The sequence below is a fragment of the Somniosus microcephalus genome, unplaced genomic scaffold (genome assembly GCF_052327205.1).
Source record: "Somniosus microcephalus isolate GS21.2 unplaced genomic scaffold, FLI_Smic_1.0 unresolved_chr2, whole genome shotgun sequence".
NCBI classification, from domain to species: domain Eukaryota; kingdom Metazoa; phylum Chordata; class Chondrichthyes; order Squaliformes; family Somniosidae; genus Somniosus; species Somniosus microcephalus.
Genome location: NW_028225180.1, coordinates 26,845,806 through 26,863,019, shown reverse-complemented (window position 1 = coordinate 26,863,019; position 17,214 = coordinate 26,845,806).

Sequence of the window (17,214 nt, the reverse complement as noted above, 5' to 3'; positions counted from 1 at the left end):
AGTCTGTTCCCTGTCCATCTGTGAGTGAGTCTGTTCCCTGTCCAGCTGAGAGTGAGTCTGTTCCCTGTCTAGTTGAGAGTGAGTCTGTTCCCAGTCCATCTGAGAGTGAGTCTGTTCCCTGTCCATCTGTGAGTGAGTCTGTTCCCTGTCCAGCTGAGAGTGAATCTGTTCCCAGTCCATCTGAGAGTGAGTCTGTTCCCTGTCCATCTGTGAGTGAGTCTGTTCCGAGTCCAGCTGAGAGTGGGATTGTTCACTGTCCATCAGAGAGTGAGTCTGTTCCCTGTCCCTCTGTGACTGAGTCTGTTCGCTGTCCATCTGAGAGGGAGATTGCACCATGTCCATCTGAGAGTGAGGCTGTTCCCTTTCCTTCTGTTAGTGAGCCTGTTCCCTGACCATTTGTGAGTGAGTCCGTTCCCTGTCAAGATGAGAGTGAGTTTGTTCCCTGTCCAGCTGAGAGTGAGTCTGTTCCCAGTCCTGGTGTGAGTGGGCCGGTTCCCTGTCCAGCTGAGAGTGATTCTGTTCCCTGTCCATCTGTGAGTGAGTCTGTTCCCTGTCCAGCTGAGGGTGAGTTTGTTCCCTGTCCATCTGTGAGTGTGTCTGTTCCCTGTCCATCTGTGAGTGAATATGTTCCCTGTCCAGCTGAGATTGATTCTGTTCCCTGTCCATCTGTGAGTGAGTCTGTTCCCTGTCCAGCTGAGAGTGAGTTTGTTCCCTGTCCATCTGAGAGTGAGTCTGTTCCCTGTCCATCTGTGAGTGAGTCTGTTCCCAGTCCTGGTGTGAGTGAGTCAGTTCCCTGTCCAGCTGAGGGTGAGTCTGTTCCCTGTCCAGCGGTGAGTGAGTCTGTTCCTTGTCCAGTCGGGATTGAGTCTGTTCCCTGTCCAGCTGAGAGTGAGTTTGTTCCCTGTCCAGCTGAGAGTGAGTTTGTTTCCTGTCCATCTGAGAGTGAGTTTGTTCCCTGTCCATTTGAGAGTGAATCTGTTCCCTGTCCATCTGTGAGCGAGTCTGTTCCGTGTCCATCTGTGAGTGAGTCTGTTCCCTGTCCATTTGAGAGTGAATCTGTTCCCTGTCCATCTGTGAGCGAGTCTGTTCCGTGTCCATCTGTGAGTGAGTCTGTTCGATATCCATCTGAGAGTTAGATTGTACCCTGTCCATCTGTGAGTGTGTCTGTTCCCTGTCCATCTGTGAGTGAGTCTGTTTCCTGTCCATCTGTGAGTGAGTCTGTTCCCTGTCCAGCTGAGAGTGAGTCTGTTCCCTGTCCATCTGAGAGTGAGTCTGTTCCCTGTCCATCTGTGAGTGAGTCTGTTCACTGTCCACCTGTGAGTGAGTCTGCTTCCTGTCCATCTGTGAGTGAGTCTGTTCCCTGGCCATCTGTGAATGAGTCTGTTTCCTATCCATCTGTGAATGAGTCTGTTCACTGTCCATCTGAGACTGTCTGCTCCCAGTCCATTTGTGAGCGAGTCTGTTCCCTGTCCAGCCGTGAGCGAGTCCATTCCCTGTCCAGCCATGAGTGAGTCTGTTCCCTGGACATCTGAGAGTGAATCTGTTCCCTGTCAATCTGTGAGTGAATATGTTCTCTGTCCATCTGTGAGTGAGTCTGTTCCCAGTCCATCTCTGAGTGAGTCTGTTCCCTGTCCACCTGTGAGTGAGTGTGTTCGCTGTCCATCTGTGAGTGAGACTGTTTCCTGTCCATCAATGAGTGAGTCTATTATCTGTCCATCTGAGAGTTAGATTGTTCCCTATCCATCTGTGAGTGAGTCAGTTCCCTGTCCATCTGTGAGTGAGTCAGTTCCATGTCCATCTGTGAGTGAGTCTGTTCCGAGTCCAGCTGAGAGTGGGATTGATCCCTGTCCATCTGTGAGTGAGTCTGTTCCCAGTCCATCTGTGAGTGAGTCTGTACACAGTCAATCTCAAGTGAGTCTGTTCCCTGTCCATTTGAGAGTGAATCTGTTCCCTGTCCATCTGAGAGTGAGTCATTTCCCTTTCCTTCTGTGAGTGAGCCTGTTCCATGACCATTTGTGAGTGAGTCCGTTCCCTGTCAAGATGAGAGTGAGTTTGTTCCCTGTCCAGCTGAGAGTGAGTCTCTTCCCAGTCCTGGTGTGAGTGGGCCGGTTCCCTGTCCAGCTGAGAGTGATTCTGTTCCCTGTCCATCTGTGAGTGAGTCTGTTCCCTGTCCATCTGTGAGTGATTCTGTTCCCTGTGTATCTGTGAGTGAGTCTGTTTCCTGTCCATTTGAGAGTGAATCTGTTCCCTGTCCATCTGTGAGCGAGTCTGTTCGATATCCATCTGAGAGTTAGATTGTACCCTGTCCATCTGTGAGTGTGTCTGTTCCCTGTCCATCTGTGAGTGAGTCCGTTCCCTGTCCAGCTGAGAGTGATTCTGTTCCCTGTGTATCTGTGAGTGAGTCTGTTTCCTGTCCATCAGTGAGTGTGTCTGTTCCCTGTCCATCTGTGAGTGGGTCTGTCCCCAGTCCATCTGTGAGTGAGTCTGTTCCCTGTCCCTCTGTGACTGAGTCTGTTCGCTGTCCATCTGAGAGGGATATTGCACCATGTCCATCTGAGAGTGAGTCATGTCCCTTTCCTTCTGTTAGTGAGCCTGTTCCCTGACCATTTGTGAGTGAGTCCGTTCCCTGTCAAGATGAGAGTGAGTTTGTTCCCTGTCCAGCTGAGAGTGAGTCTGTTCCCAGTCCTGGTGTGAGTGGGCCGGTTCCCTGTCCAGATGAGAGTGATTATGTTCCCTGTCCATCTGTGAGTGAGTCTGTTCCCAGTCCTGGTGTGAGTGAGTCTGTTCCCTGTCCAGCTGAGGGTTAGTCTGTTCCCTGTCCAGCGGTGAGTGAGTCTGTTCCTTGTCCAGTCGGGATTGAGTCTGTTCCCTGTCCAGCTGAGAGTGAGTTTGTTCCCTGTCCAGCTGAGAGTGAGTTTGTTTCCTGTCCATCTGAGAGTGAGTTTGTTCCCTGTCCATTTGAGAGTGAATCTGTTCCCTGTCCATCTGTGAGCGAGTCTGTTCCGTGTCCATCTGTGAGTGAGTCTGTTCCCTGTCCATTTGAGAGTGAATCTGTTCCCTGTCCATCTGTGAGCGAGTCTGTTCCCTGTCCATCTGTGAGTGAGTCTGTTCCCTGTCCATTTGAGAGTGAATCTGTTCCCTGTCCATCTGTGAGCGAGTCTGTTCCGTGTCCATCTGTGAGTGAGACTGTTCGATATCCATCTGAGAGTTAGATTGTACCCTGTCCATCTGTGAGTGATCTGTTCCCTGTCCATCTGTGAGTGAGTCCATTCCCAGTCCATCTGTGAGTGAGTCTGTTCCCTGTCCATCTGTGAGTGAGTCTGTTTCCTGTCCATCTGTGAGTGAGTCTGTTCCCTGTCCAGCTGAGAGTGAGTCTGTTCCCTGTCCATCTGAGAGTGAGTCTGTTCCCTGTCCATCTGTGAGTGAGTCTGTTCCCTGTCCACCTGTGAGTGAGTCTGCTTCCTGTCCATCTGTGAGTGAGTCTGTTCCCTGGCCATCTGTGAATGAGTCTGTTCCCTTTCCATCTGTGAATGAGTCTGTTCACTGTCCATCTGAGAGTGTCTGCTCCCAGTCCATTTGTGAGCGAGTCTGTTCCCTGTCCAGCCGTGAGTGAGTCTGTTCCCTGTACATCTGAGAGTGAATCTGTTCCCTGTCAATCTGTGAGTGAATATGTTCTCTGTCCATCTGTGAGTGAGTCTGTTCCCAGTCCATCTCTGAGTGAGTCTGTTCCCTGTCCACCTGTGAGTGAGTGTGTTCGCTGTCCATCTGTGAGTGAGACTGTTTCCTGTCCATCAATGAGTGAGTCTATTATCTGTCCATCTGAGAGTTAGATTGTTCCCTGTCCATCTGTGAGTGAGTCAGTTCCATGTCCATCTGTGAGTGTGTCTGTTCCGAGTCCAGCTGAGAGTGGGATTGATCCCTGTCCATCTGTGAGTGAGTCTGTTCCCAGTCCATCTGTGAGTGAGTCTGTACACAGTCCATCTCAAGTGAGTCTGTTCCCTGTCCACTTGAGAGTGAATTTGTTCCCTGTCCATCTGTGAGCGAGTCTGTTCCGTGTCCATCTGAGAGTGAGACTGTTCCCTGTCCATCAGAGAGTGAGTCTGTCCCCAGTCCATCTGTGACTGAGTCTGTTCCCTGTCCCTCTGTGACTGAGTGGGTTCGCTGTCCATCTGAGAGGGAGATTGCACCATGTCCATCTGAGAGTGAGTCATTTCCCTTTCCTTCTGTTAGTGAGCCTGTTCCCTGACCATTTGTGAGTGAGTCCGTTCCCTGTCAAGATGAGAGTGAGTTTGTTCCCTGTCCATCTGTGAGTGAATCTGTTCCCTGTCCATCTGTGAGCGAGCCTGTTCCGTGTCCATCTGTGAGTGAGTCTGTTCCCTGTCCATCTGTGAGTGAGTCTGTTCCCTGTGTATCTGTGAGTGAGTCTGTTTCCTGTCCATCAGTGAGTGAGTCTGTTCCCTGTCCATCTGTGAGTGAGTCTGTTCCCTGTCCAGCTGAGAGTGAGTCTGTTCCCTGTCCATCTGTGAGCGAGTCTGTTCCGTGTCCATCTGAGAGTGCGACTGTTCCCTGTCCATCAGAGAGTGAGTCTGTCCCCAGTCCATCTGTGAGTGAGTCTGTTCCCTGTCCCTCTGTGAATGAGTCTGTTCGCTGTCCATCTGAGAGGGAGATTGCACCATGTCCATCTGAGAGTGAGTCATTTCCCTTTCCTTCTGTGAGTGAGCCTGTTCCCTGAGCATTTGTGAGTGAGTATGTTCCCTGTCATGATGTGAGTGAGTTTGTTACCTGTCCAGCTGAGAGTGAGTCTGTTCCCAGTCCTGGCGTGAATGGGCCGGTTCCCTGTTCAGCTGAGAGTGATTCTGTTCCCTGTCCATCTGTGAGTGAGTCTGTTCCCTGTCCAGTCGGGATTGAGTCTGTTCCCTGTCCAGCTGAGAGTGAGTTTGTTCCCTGTCCAGCTGAGAGTGAGTCTGTTCCGTGTCCATCTGTGAGTGAGTCTGTTTCCTGTCCAGCTGAGAGTGATTCTGTTCCCAGTCCATCTGAGAGTGAGTCTGTTCCCAGTCCATCTGTGAGTGAGTCTGTTTCCTGTCCATCTGTGAGTGGGTCTGTTCCCTGTCCAGCTGAGAGTGAGTCTGTTCCCAGTCCATCTGAGAGTGAGTCTGTTCCCAGTCCATCTGTGAGTGAGTCTGTTCCCTGTCCATCTGTGAGTGAGTCTGTTCCCAGTCCATCTGTGAGCGAGTCTGTTCCCTGTACATCTGAGAGTGAGTCTGTTCCCTGTCCAGCTGAGAGTGAGTCTGTTCCCTGTCCATCTGTGAGTGAGTCTGTTCCCTGTCCACCTGTGAGTGAGTCTGTTTCCTGTCCATCTGTGAGTGAGTCATTTCCCTGGCCATCTGTGAATGAGTCTGTTCCCAGTCCATTTGTGAGCGAGTCTGTTCCCTGTCCAGCCGTGAGCGAGTCTGTTCCCTGTCCAGCCGTGAGTGAGTCTGTTCCCTGTACATCTGAGAGTGAATCTGTTCCCTGTCAATCTGTGAGTGAATATGTTCTCTGTCAATCTGTGAGTGAGTCTGTTCCCTGTCCACCTGTGAGTGAGTGTGTTCGCTGTCCATCTGTGAGTGAGTCTGTTTCCTGTCCATCAATGAGTGAGTCTATTCTCTGTCCATCTGAGAGTTAGATTGTTCCCTGTCCATCTGTGAGTGAGTCAGTTCCATGTCCATCTGTGAGTGAGTCTGTTCCGAGTCCAGCTGAGAGTGGGATTAATCCCTGTCCATCTGTGAGTGAGTCTGTTCCCTGTCCATCTGTGAGTGAGTCTGTTCCCTGTCCACCTGTGAGTGAGTCTGTTCCCTGTCGAGCTTAGAGTGAATCTGTTCCCTGTCCAGCTGAGAGTGAGTCTGTTCCCTGTCTAGTTGAGAGTGAGTCTGTTCCCTGTCCAGCTGAGAGTGAGTCTCTTCCCTGTCTAGTTGAGACTGAGTCTGTTCCCAGTCCATCTGTGAGTGAGTCTGTTCCCTGTCCAGCTGAGAGTGAGTCTGTTCCCAGTCCTGGTGTGAGTGGGCCGGTTCCCTGTCCAGCTGAGAGTGAGTTTGTTCCCTGTCCAGCTGAGAGTGAGTCTGTTCCCTGTCCAATTGAGAGTGAGTCTGTTCCCTGTCCATCTGTGAGTGGGTCTGTTCCCTGTCCAGCTGAGAGTGAGTCTGTTCCCTGTCCATTTGAGAGTGAATCTGTTCCCTGTCCATCTGTGAGTGAGTCTGTTCCCTGTCCATCAGTGAGTGAGTCTGTTCCCTGTCCATCTGTGAGTGGGTCTGTTCCCTGTCCAGCTGAGAGTGAGTCTGTTCCCAGTCCATCTGAGAGTGAGTCTGTTCCCCGTCCATCTGTGAGTGAGTCTGTTCCCTGTCCATCTGTGAGTGGGTCTGTTCCCTGTCCAGCTGAGAGTGAGTCTGTTCCCAGTCCATCTGAGAGTGAGTCTGTTCCCCGTCCATCTGTGAGTGAGTCTGTTCCCTGTCCATCTGTGAGTGAGTCTGTTCCCTGTACATCTGTGAGTGAGTCTGTTCCCTGTCCGGCTGAGAGTGAGTCTCTTCCCTGTCTAGTTGAGAGTGAGTCTGTTCCCTGTCCACCTGTGAGTGAGTCTGTTTCCTGTCCATCTGTGAGTGAGTCATTTCCCTGGCCATCTGTGAATGAGTCTGTTCCCAGTCCATCTGTGAGTGAGTCTGTACACAGTCCATCTGTGAGTGAGTCTGTTCCCTGTCCATTTGAGAGTGAATCTGTTCCCTGTCCATCTGTGAGTGAGTCTGTTCCCTGTACATCTGTGAGTGAGTCTGTTCCCTGTCCGGCTGAGAGTGAGTCTCTTCCCTGTCTAGTTGAGAGTGAGTCTGTTCCCTGTCCATCTGTGAGTGAGTCTGTTCCGAGTCCAGCTGTGAGTGGGATTGATCCCTGTCCATCTGTGAGTGAGTCTGTTCCCAGTCCATCTGTGAGTGAGTCTGTACACAGTCCATCTGTGAGTGAGTCTGTTCCCTGTCCATTTGAGAGTGAATCTGTTCCCTGTCCATCTGTGAGCGAGTTTGTTCCGTGTCCATTTGAGAGTGAGACTGTTCCCTGTCCATCAGAGAGTGAGTCTGTCCCCAGTCCATCTGTGACTGAGTCTGTTCGCTGTCCATCTGAGAGGGAGATTGCACCATGTCCATCTGAGAGTGAGTCATTTCCCTTTCCTTCTGTTAGTGAGCCTGTTCCCTGAACATTTGTGAGTGAGTCCGTTCCCTGTCAAGATGAGAGTGAGTTTGTTCCCTGTCCAGCTGAGAGTGAGTCTGTTCCCAGTCCTGGTGTGAGTGGGCCGGTTCCCTGTCCATCTGTGAGTGAGTCTGTTCCCTGTCCAGCTGAGAGTGAGTTTGTTCCCTGTCCATCTGTGAGTGAGTCTGTTCCCAGTCCTGGTGTGAGTGGGCCGGTTCCCTGTCCATCTGTGAGTGAGTCTGTTCCCTGTCCAGCTGAGGGTGAGTCTGTTCCCTGTCCAGCGGTGAGTGAGTCTGTTCCCTGTCCAGTCGGGATTGAGTCTGTTCCCTGTCCAGCTGAGAGTGAGTTTGTTCCCTTTCCAGCTGAGAGTGAGTTTGTTTCCTGTCCATCTGAGAGTGAGTTTGTTCCCTGTCCATTTGAGAGTGAATCTGTTCCCTGTCCATCTGTGAGCGAGTCTGTTCCGTGTCCATCTGTGAGTGAGTCTCTTCCCTGTCCATTTGAGAGTGAATCTGTTCCCTGTCCATCTGTGAGCGAGTCTGTTCCCTGTCCATCTGTGAGTGAGTCCATTCCCAGTCCATCTGTGAGTGAGTCTGTTCCCTGTCCATCTGTGAGTGAGTCTGTTTCCTGTCCATCTGTGAGTGAGTCTGTTTCCTGTCCATCTGTGAGTGAGTCTGTTCCCTGTCCAGCTGAGAGTGAGTCTGTTCCCTGTCCATCTGAGAGTGAGTCTGTTCCCTGTCCATCTGTGAGTGAGTCTGTTCCCTGTCCACCTGTGAGTGAGCCTGTTTGCTTGTCCACCTGTGAGTGAGTCTGTTCCCAGTCAAGCTAAGAGTGAGTCTGTTCCCTGTCCATCTGAGAGTCAGATTATTCCCTGTTTATCTGTGAATGAGTCTGTTCCCTGTCCATTTGAGAGTGAGTCTGTTCCCTGTCCATCTGTGAGTGAGTCTGGTTCCGGTCCATCTGAGAGTGAGTCTGTTCCCTGACCATCTGTGAGTGAGTCTGTTCCCTGTACATCTGTGAGTTAATCTGTTCCCTGTCCACCTGTGAGTGTTTCTGTTCCCTGTCCTTCTGTGAGTGAGTCTGTTCCCTGTTCATCTGAGAGTGAGTCTGTTCCCTGTCCATCTGAGAGTGAGTCTGTTCCCTGTCCATCTGAGAGTGAGTCTGTTCCCTGTCCATCTGTGAGCGAGTCTGTTCCCAGTCCAGCCGTGAGCGAGTCTGTTCCCTGTCCAGCCGTGATTGAGTCTGTTACCTGTCCATCTGAGAGTGTGTCTATTCCCTGTCCATCTGAGAGTGCGTCTGTTCCCTGTCCATCTAAGTGTGAGTCTGTTCCCTGTCCATCTGTGAGTGAGTCTGTTCCCGGTCCATCTGAGAGAGAGTCTGTTCCCTGTTCATCTGAGAGTGAGTCTGTTCACTGTACATCTGTGAGTGAATATGTTCCCTGTCCATCTGTGAGCAAGTCTGTTCCCAGTCCATCTCTGAGTGGGCCTGTTCCCTGTACTGCTGAGTGTGAGTCTGTACCCTGTCAATCTGAAAGTGAGTCTGTTCACTGTCCAGCCGTGAGTGAGTCTGTTCCCTGTCCAGCTGAGAGTGAGTTTGTTCCCTGCCCAGCTGAGAGCGAGTCTGTTACCTGTCCAGGTGTGAGTTAGACGGTTTCCTGTCCATCTGAGAGTGAGTCTGTTGGCTGTCCATCTGAGAGTGAGATTGATTCATGTCTATTTGTGAGAGAGTCTGTTCCCTGTCCATCTGAGGGTGAGTCTGTTCCCTGTCCATGTGTGAGTGAGTCTGTTCCCCGTTCATCAATGAGTGTGTCTGTTCCCTGTCCATCTGAGAGTGAGCCTGTTCCCTGTCCATGTGTGAGTGAGTCTGTTCCCCGTCCATCTGTGAGTGAGTCTGTTCGCCGTTCATCTGTGAGTGTGTCTGTGCCCTGTCCATCTGAGAGTGAGCCTGTTCCCTGTCCATCTGAGAGTGAGTCTGTTCCCCGTCCATCTGTGAGTGAGCCTGTTCCCCGTCCATCTGTGAGTGGGTCTGTTCCGAGTCCATCTGTGAGTTAATCTGTTCCCTGTCCATCTCTGAGTGAGTCTGTTCCCAGTTCTTCTGTGAGTGAGCCTGTTCCCTGTCCAGCCATGAGTGAGTCTGTTCCCTGTCCGTCTGTGAGTGAGTCTGTTCCCTTTCCAGCTGTGAGTGATTCTGTTCCCTGTCCATGTGTGAGCGAGTCTGTTGCTTGTACAGCGGTGAGTGAGTCTGTTCCCTCTCCAGCCGTGAGTGAGTCTGTTCCCTGTCCACCTTAGAGTGAGTTTGTTGCCTGTCCAGCTGAGAGTGAGCCTGTTCCCTGTCCGTCTCTGAGTGAGTCTGTTCCCTGTCCGTCTCTGAGTGAGTCTGTTCCCTGACCATCTGAGAGTGAGTCTGTTCCCTGTCCATTTGTGAGTGAGTCTGTTCCCTGTCCAGCCGTGAGTGACTCTGTTCCCTGTCCAACTGTGAGCGAGTCTGTTCCCTTTCCAGCCGTGAGTGACTCTGTTCCCTGTCCAACTGTGAGCGAGTCTATTCCCTCTCCATCTGAGTGGGTCGGTTCCCTGACCATCTCAGAGTGAGTCTGTACCCTGTCCATCTGTGAGTGAGTCTGTTCCCTGTCCAGCTGAGAGTGAGTCTGTTTCCTGTCCATCAGTGAGTGAGTCTGTTCCCTGTGCATCTGACAGTGAGTCTGTTCCCTGTCCAGCTGCGGGTGAGACTGTTCCTTGTCCATCTGTGAGTGAGTCCGTTTCCTGTCCATCAGTGAGTGAGTCTGTTCCCTGTCCATCTGAGAGTTAGATTGTACCCTGTCCATCTGTGAGTGGGTCTGTTCCCTGTCCATTTGAAAGTGAGTCTGTTCCCTGTCCAGCCGTGAGTGAGTCTGTTCCCTGTCCATCTGTGAGTGAGTCTGTTTCCTGTCCATCTGTGAGTGAGTCTGTTCACTGTCCACCTGTGAGTTGTAAGATTCGCAATTTTCAGCAAAAATCACGCAAGAAAACTGGATAAAATAAGACTGTTTATTGACCAAAGTAAGCTTGCACAGAAAAACCTTTGATAAAAGGGCATACAAAATGGCCGCCAGGCCCCGTGATCAGTTTATGAACCATTTTATTTCTGTTACTGCAAGCCAGACAGGCTTGTGGATTGAAGACAGTGAGCCCACGAAAGCCAGTCTCTGGGAACCGAAACTCAGAGCAACAGCATACATATTCAATGGATTATAAGTACAGGATGGGGCCCATCAAGATATGGGCGGACAATGTAAAAACACTTATACCCATTTATCGTACAAAGGAAAAACCGTTTAGCAGCCATCAAGGAAAATGTCCGGACCGATCAATATGCGAACCGAGCCACGGTGACAATGCAAAAGACATTGAAAGACATTATCGGCCAGGAAGGCCAGTTTAAGTTATCACCGGCTCCGTTACAAGACAAAGCGCCCCTGCAGAGATTTCTGCCCGCCAAAATTAATACAAAGACAGGACTATGATTTGGCGGGAGATAAGACTGTCCCAAAAGAGTATAACTATGGATTAAAAGTCCATCTAAAAAAACTTCGGACTCCGGGTTACTTGAACAACTTCTTCTTCCCTGCCACGGCTTCTTGTTGGGCGACTTCAGGCTTCCATTTCTTCAAGAACTTTCTTCTACGAGGAACGAACGAAGGGCGGACGGTGCCCGGATCGGCGCCTCTTCCACTTCGGCAGATCGATGAAAACGTTTTCGTTTTTTTTTAAAGACGGACGGTTTCGGTAAAAGGACAACGTGGTCGGTGTTCAGCCAAACAAGGCTCGGCCACGACGAGAAGACGACGAGGGTGGCCCGGGTACTGGGGTCGGGAGATCATCAACGACCCAGGCCGACGGAGAAGAAACCCTCTGGAGAACCGGCGATCGATGCCACAAGATTCTCCCAAGTGCATAGCCTGCATCTGGGTCTGCTCCATGAACCCAAATTGACTTGGTGGATCTCAACCTTAACGAGCGCTCATCGAGGCTGGGTCTACCCCACCGCCTCGAGGGAGGAGAGAATATCGACTGCGCCAGAAGTTTCCAAATCCACGTGACGACGGAAAGCGGTGCCAAAAAGGCTGCGAACCCCCTTTCTCGCGATTTCGAGAGCGGTGAGCATGATCCTAAGTTCCCCAGGTCGAAACTTAGTTTAGGTATAGGGGAGGGAGTTAAGGGAAATCGTAATGTGTTTCCCCTTTTTCGATGTGCCGTGTGTTCCCCATTTCCATAGAGTCAAGTTCATAAATTTGTGCATGATTGTAGTAACTTTAATCTGTGCTTTTGACATGTATTTTGTAATGCTTCAAACTGTTTAAAAATAAAAGCATCCATTTCGTGCTATTCAACCTGGTCTATTGAGTTCTTTCTCTGCACTACAGTTCTCTGCACCTAAGTCCAAGGTCTAGAACCATAGGGGGGGAGTGGGTCGAACCACTCAAGGGCAATTATTGCACGAAGCCTGGCAGGAGACCAGAAAGAGCAAGAGAAACCCCCTACACTGGTGTGAGTGGGCCGGTTCCCTGTCCAGCTGAGAGTGAGTTTGTTCCCTGTCCAGCTGAGAGTGAGTCTGTTCCCTGTCCAACTGAGAGTGAGTCTGTTCCCTGTCCATCTGTGAGTGGGTCTGCTCCCTGTCCAGCTGAGAGTGAGTCTGTTCCCTGTCCATTTCACAGTGAATCTGTTCCCTGTCCATCTGTGAGTGAGTCCGTTCCCTGTCCATCAGTGAGTGAGTCTTTTCCCTGTCCATCTGTGAGTGGGTCTGTTCCCTGTCCAGCTGAGAGTGAGTCTGTTCCCAGTCCATCTGAGAGTGAGTCTGTTACCAGTCCATCTGTGAGTGAGTCTGTTCCCTGTCCATCTGTGAGTGAGTCTGTTCCCTGTACATCTGTGAGTGAGTCTGTTCCCTGTCCAGCTGAGAGTGAGTCTGTTCCCTGTCTAGTTGAGAGTGAGTCTGTTCCCTGTCCATCTGTGAGTGAGTCTGTTCCGAGTCCAGCTGAGAGTAGGATTGATCCCTGTCCATCTGTGAGTGAGTCTGTTCCCAGTCCATCTGTGAGTGAGTCTGTACACGGTCCATCTGTGAGTGAGTCTGTTCCCTGTCCATTTGAGAGTGAATCTGTTCCCTGTCCATTTGAGAGTGAATCTGTTCCCTGTCCATCTGCGAGCGAGTCTGTTCCGTGTTCATCTGTGAGTGTGTCTGTTCCCTGTTCATCTGAGAGTGAGTCTGTTCCCTGTCCATTTGAGAGTGAATCTGTTCCCTGTCCATCTGCGAGCGAGTCTGTTCCGTGTCCAACTGTGAGTGAGTCAGTTCCATGTCCATCTGTGAGTGAGTCTGTTCCGAGTCCATCTGAGAGTGGGATTGATCCCTGTCCATTTGTGAGTGAGTCTGTTCCTTGTCCATCTGTGTGTGAGTGTGTTCCCTGTCCATCTGTGAGTGAGTCTGTCCCCAGTCCATCTGTGAGTGAGTCTGTTCCCTGTCGCTCTGTGAGTGAGTCTGTTCCCTGTCCATCTGAGAGTGAGTCTGTTCCCTGTCCATCTGTGAGTGAGTCTGTTCCCTGTCCATCTGAGAGTGAGATTCTTCCATGTCCATCTGAGAGTGACATTGTTCCCTATTCATTTTAGAGTGAGTCTGTTCCCTGTCCATCTGAGAGTGAATCTGTTCCCTGTCCATTTGAGAGTGAGTCTGTTCCCTGACTATCTGTAAGAGGGTCTGTTCCCTGTCCATCAGAGAGTGAGTCTGTCCCCAGTCCATCTGTGAGTGAGCCTGTTCCCTGTCCCTCTGTGACTGAGTCTGTTCGCTGTCCATCTGAGAGGGAGATTGCACCATGTCCATCTGAGAGTGAGTCATTTCCCTTTCCTTCTGTTAGTGAGCCTGTTCCCTGACCATTTGTGAGTGAGTCCGTTCCCTGTCAAGATGAGAGTGAGTTTGTTCCCTGTCCAGCTGAGAGTGAGTCTGTTCCCAGTCCTGGTGTGAGTGGGCCGGTTCCCTGTCCAGCTGAGAGTGATTCTGTTCCCTGTTCATCTGTGAGTGAGTCTGTTCCCTGTCCAGCTGAGAGTGAGTTTGTTCCCTGTCCATCTGAGAGTGAGCCTGTTCCCTGTCCATCTGAGAGTGAATCTGTTCCCTGTCCATTTGAGAGTGAGTCTGTTCCCTGACTATCTGTGAGAGGGTCTGTTCCCTGTCCATCTGTGAGTGAGTCTGTTCCCTGTCCATTTGAGAGTGAATCTGTTCCCTGTCCATCTGTGAGCGAGTCTGTTCCGTGCCCATCTGTGAGTGAGTCTGTTCGAAATCCATCTGAGAGTTAGATTGTACCCTGTCCATCTGTGAGTGGGTCTGTTCCCTTTCCATTTGAAAGTGAGTCTGTTCCCTGTCCATCAGTGAGTGAATCTGTTCCCTGTCCTGCTGAGTGTGAGTCTGTACCCTGTCAATCTGAGAGTGAGACTGTTCCCTGTCCATCTGAGAGTGAGTCTGTTCCCTGTCCATCTGTGAGTGAGTCTGTTCCCTGTCCATCTGTGAGTGAGTCTGTTTCCTGTCCATCAGTGAGTGAGTCTATTCCCTGTCCAGCTGAGGGTGAGTCTGTTCCCTGCCCAGCAGTGAGTGAGTCTGTTCCCTGTCCAGTCGGGATTGAGTCTGTTCCCTGTCCAGCTGAGAGTGAGTTTGTTCCCTGTCCAGCTGAGAGTGAGTTTGTTCCCTGTCCAGCTGAGAGTGAGCCTGTTCCCTGTCCAGGTGTGAGTTAGACTGTTCCCTGTCCATCTGAGAGTGAATCTGTTCCCTGTCCATCTGTGAGCGAGTCTGTTCCGTGTCCATCTGTGAGTGAGTCTGTTCGAAATCCATCTGAGAGTTAGATTGTACCCTGTCCATCTGTGAGTGTGTCTGTTCCCTGTCCATCTGTGAGTGAGTCCGCTCCCTGTCCAGCTGAGAGTGATTCTGTTCCCTGTGTATCTGTGAGTGAGTCTGTTTCCTGTCCATCAGTGAGTGAGTCTGTTCCCTGTCCTGCTGAGTGTTAGTCTGTACCCTGTCAATCTGAGAGTGAGACTGTTCCCTGTCCATCTGAGAGTGAGTCTGTTCCCTGTCCATCAGTGAGTGAATCTGTTCCCTGTCCATCTGTGAGTGAGTCTGTTTCCTGTCCATCAGTGAGTGAGTCTGTTCCCTGTCCAGCTGAGGGTGAGTCTGTTCCCTGCCCAGCAGTGAGTGAGTCTGTTCCCTGTCCAGTCGGGATTGAGTCTGTTCCCTGTCCAGCTGAGAGTGAGTTTGTTCCCTGTCCAGCTGAGAGTGAGTTTGTTCCCTGTCCAGCTAAGAGTGAGCCTGTTCCCTGTCCAGGTGTGAGTTAGACTGTTCCCTGTCCATCTGAGAGTGAATCTGTTCCCTGTCCATCTGTGAGCGAGTCTGTTCCGTGTCCATCTGTGAGTGAGTCAGTTCGATATTCATCTGAGAGTTAGATTGTACCCTGTCCATCAGTGAGTGAGTCTGTTCCCTGTCCCTCTGTGAGTGGGTCTGTTCCCTGCACATCTGTGAGAGAGTCTGTTCCCGGTCCAGCTGAGAGTGAGTCTGTTTCCTGTCGAGCTTAGAGTGAGTCTGTTCCCTGTCCAGCTGAGAGTGAGTCTGTTCCCTGTCTAGTTGAGAGTGAATCTGTTCCGTGTCCATCTGAGAGTGAGACTGTTCCCTGTCCATCAGAGAGTGAGTCTGTCCCCTGTCCCTCTGTGACTGAGTCTGTTCCCAGTTCATCTGTGAGTGAGTCTGTTCCCTGTCCCTCTGTGAATGAGTCTGTTCCCTGTCCAGCTGAGAGTGAGTCTGTTCCCAGTCCTGGTGTGAGTGGGCCGGTTCCCTGTCCAGCTGAGAGTGAGTTTGTTCCCTGTCCAGCTGAGAGTGAGTCTGTTCCCTGTCCAACTGAGAGTGAGTCTGTTCCCTGTCCATCTGTGAGTGGGTCTGTTCCCTGTCCAGTTGAGAGTGAGTCTGTTCCCTGTCCATTTGAGAGTGAATCTGTTCCCTGTCCATCTGTGAGTGAGTCCGTTCCCTGTCCATCAGTGAGTGAGTCTGTTCCCTGTCCATCTGTGAGTGGGTCTGTTCCCTGTCCAGCTGAGAGTGAGTCTGTGCCCAGTCCATCTGAGAGTGAGTCTGTTCCCAGTCCATCTGTGAGTGAGTCTGTTCCCTGTCCATCTGTGAGTGAGTCTGTTCCCTGTCCATTTGAGAGTGAATCTGTTCCCTGTCCATTTGAGAGTGAATCTGTTCCCTGTCCATCTGCGAGCGAGTCTGTTCCGTGTCCATCTCTGAGTGTGTCTGTTCCCTGTTCATCTGAGAGTGAGTCTGTTCCCTGTCCATTTGAGAGTGAATCTGTTCCCTGTCCATCTGCGAGCGAGTCTGTTCCGTGTCCATCTGTGAGTGAGTCAGTTCCATGTCCATCTGTGAGTGAGTCTGTTCCGAGTCCATCTGAGAGTGGGATTGATCCCTGTCCATTTGAGAGTGAGACTGTTCCCTGTCCATCAGAGAGTGAGTCTGTCCCCAGTCCATCTGTGAGTGAGTCTGTTCCCTGTCCCTCTGTGATTGAGTCTGTTCGCTGTCCATCTGAGAGGGAGATTGCACCATGTCCATCTGAGAGTGAGTCATTTCCCTTTCCTTCTGTTAGTGAGCCTGTTCCCTGACCATTTGTGAGTGAGTCCGTTCCCTGTCAAGATGAGAGTGAGTTTGTTCCCTGTCCAGCTGAGAGTGAGTCTGCTCCCAGTCCTGGTGTGAGTGGGCCGGTTCCCTGTCCAGCTGAGAGTGATTCTGTTCCCTGTCCATCTGTGAGTGAGTCTGTTCCCTGTCCAGCTGAGAGTGAGTTTGTTCCCTGTCCATCTGAGAGTGAGTCTGTTCCCTGTCCATCTGTGAGTGAGTCTGTTCCCTGTCCAGTCGGGATTGAGTCTGTTCCCTGTCCAGCTGAGAGTGAGTTTGTTCCCTGTCCAGCTGAGAGTGAGTTTGTTTCCTGTCCATCTGAGAGTGAGTTTGTTCCCTGTCCATTTGAGAGTGAATCTGTTCCCTGTCCATCTGTGAGCGAGTCTGTTCCGTGTCCATCTGTGAGTGAGTCTGTTCCCTGTCCATTTGAGAGTGAATCTGTTCCCTGTCCATCTGTGAGCGCGTCTGTTCCGTGTCCATCTGTGAGTGTGTCTGTTCCCTGTTCATCTGAGAGTGAGTCTGTTCCCTGTCCATTTGAGAGTGAATCTGTTCCCTGTCCATCTGCGAGCGAGTCTGTTCCGTGTCCATCTGTGAGTGAGTCAGTTCCATGTCCATCTGTGAGTGAGTCTGTTCTGAGTCCATCTGAGAGTGGGATTGATCCCTGTCCATTTGTGAGTGAGTCTGCTCCTTGTCCATCTGTGTGTGAGTGTGTTCCCTGTCCATCTGTGAGTGAGTCTGTCCCCAGTCCATCTGTGAGTGAGTCTGTTCCCTGTCACTCTGTGAGTGAGTCTGTTCCCTGTCCATCTGAGAGTGAGTCTGTTCCCTGTCCATCTGTGAGTGAGTCTGTTTCCTGTCCATCTGAGAGTGAGATTCTTCCATGTCCATCTGAGAGTGACATTGTTCCCTATTCATTTTAGAGTGAGTCTGTTCCCTGTCCATCTGAGAGTGAATCTGTTCCCTGTCCATCTGAGTGTGAGTCTGTTCCCTGACTATCTGTGAGTGGGTCTGTTCCCTGTCCATCTGTGAGTGAGTCTGTTCCCTGTCCATTTGAGAGTGAATCTGTTCCCTGTCCATCTGTGAGCGAGTCTGTTCCGTGTCCATCTGTGAGTGAGTCTGTTCGAAATCCATCTGAGAGTTAGATTGTACCCTGTCCATCTGTGAGTGGGTCTGTTCCCTGTCCATTTGAAAGTGAGTCTGTTCCCTGTCCATCAGTGAGTGAATCTGTTCCCTGTCCTGCTGAGTGTGAGTCTGTTTCCTGTCCATCTGTGAGTGAGTCTGATCCCTGTCCAGCTGAGAGTGAGTCTGTTCCCTGTCCATCTGAGAGTGAGTCTGTTCCCTGTCCATCTGTGA